This window comes from Pseudophryne corroboree, chromosome 1 (assembly GCF_028390025.1).
Source record: "Pseudophryne corroboree isolate aPseCor3 chromosome 1, aPseCor3.hap2, whole genome shotgun sequence".
NCBI classification, from domain to species: Eukaryota; Metazoa; Chordata; class Amphibia; order Anura; family Myobatrachidae; genus Pseudophryne; species Pseudophryne corroboree.
In genome coordinates, this window is record NC_086444.1 from 805791735 (window position 1) to 805793615 (window position 1881).

Consider the following 1881-nt stretch of genomic DNA (forward strand, 5'->3'; position numbering starts at 1 on the left):
GATATTTTAATAATTTGAGATGGTGATATGGAATGTTTTAATCAATTTTTTAAACACATCAGTACCAAAACAATGAATCTCGCTTTTACATCTAACACAAGTAGAGAGCACATCGAATTCTTGGATTTGGTTCTCACAGGAGAGAACGGGAGAATCACAACAAAGAACTTTGTTAAGCAGGTAGATACCAACAGCTATCTCCATTATAAGAGCAATCATCTCAAAAGTTGGAAGAACAATATCCCATTTACCCAGTTCAGTAGAATTAAAAGAAATTGCAGCAAACCGGAGGACTGCCAGCTACAGCTTGAGATGTATAAAGACAGATTCAAACAAAAGGAGTATCCGGATTCCATCCTGAGAGAAGCCATCACCAGAACAAATGAAGTTGAAAGATTAAAGCTACTAGAATACAGAATAAGGGAAAAACCAAAAGAGTCTACAGCCTTCATAACAACTTTTAACCAACATGAGAAATCCATCCGGGAATCAATCAGAAATCATTGGAGGATTTTACTCATGGATCCCATCCTTAAAAAAATTCTCCCTCCTCGCCCAGAAATAATTTTTAAGAAATCACGGAACCTTAAGGACCTCTTAGCCCCGAGCATGCTGAAGAACAATCAAGAAAAGGACCAGACATGGCCTAAATGTGTAGGCTCCTACAAATGTGGGCGATGCAATGTCTGCAGATACTTACATCCCAACAGGAAGACCTTTACAGATATGGAAAAGAAAAAGGAATATAAAATCAAGGACTACATGAACTGCAACACCTAATCGGTCATATACCTCTTGGAGTGCGATTGCGGCAAACAATACATTGGGAAAACGAAAAGACCTTTGAAGATGAGGATACAGGAACATGTGAGAAACATCAGGAACAGAGTGGAGAGCCATGCTGTCTCCAAACACTTCATGTCTACGCATAACTCAAATCCGGAAGCCTTGACTTTCAAGGCCATTGAACTGGTGAAACTAAGAGACAGAGGAGGGGATCTCGCCAACAAGTTGTCACGTCGTGAGATGTATTGGATATTCCAATTACAGACATTACAGCCGAAAGGATTCAACAACAATGACGAGATCGCTCCCTTTTTATGAAACACGGTACTAAATCATTTTCCGGCTCAGTCTTGCAATTAAACCCCTATTCCCCTTCCACTGCCCCCCTCCCTCCTCCTTCCGCCCCAATCCCCCTCCCCGGTTCCCTATTGTACCCACCCCACACTTCTAACCACCCCCCCACAACCCCCCCCCCCCCTCCGCCTTCCCTGTCACTACCACATATCCACGTCATCACTTGGCCTCCGTGAACACCCATACATAGAGTATGTCCTTTATATTTTTGGAGTGATGACCTAGAAGGCACAACGTCACTACAGTCAAACCACGCTGGAAATGCCCAAACACGTCCGATCTTGGAAGCCAAGCAGCGTTGGGCCTGATCAGTACCAGTAGGGGGGACCACCTGGGAAGATCAGGTACTGTATAGAACGAATCAAAATAGGGGCCTGAGAATGGAACACACTCCATGTGCATACGGACCCTCTAAGTCACTTTGTACGCATATTATTACTTCACTTTCATAATGTGCACTGTTTCACTTTATGCATACCTGTTACAATGTGTACCATCCCCCATACCCGAAAGGGATCTAACTTATGCATAGGCACGGTATCTTAATGAATACACTCTCTTTGGCAATTTAATTCCACTCACGCCACACTTATATTTGTCAATTTATTTCTTTATTTCTTTAATTTTCCTAATATAATGGTCTTATTGAATTGCATATGTGCATAAGCTGTTAAATTCTCCACTATGTGAATTATACATTAAGTCTGACCTCTACATCGTATTCCTATAATGATGTCCGCA

At 42.0% G+C, this 1881-nt stretch overlaps 1 pseudogene; it reads left to right on the plus strand.

Annotated features, from left to right (window-relative positions):
• The first annotated feature begins 1377 nt into the window (after positions 1–1377).
• Positions 1378–1496, plus strand: LOC134934159 (5S ribosomal RNA; annotated as a pseudogene).
• Positions 1497–1881: the final 385 nt, after the last annotated feature.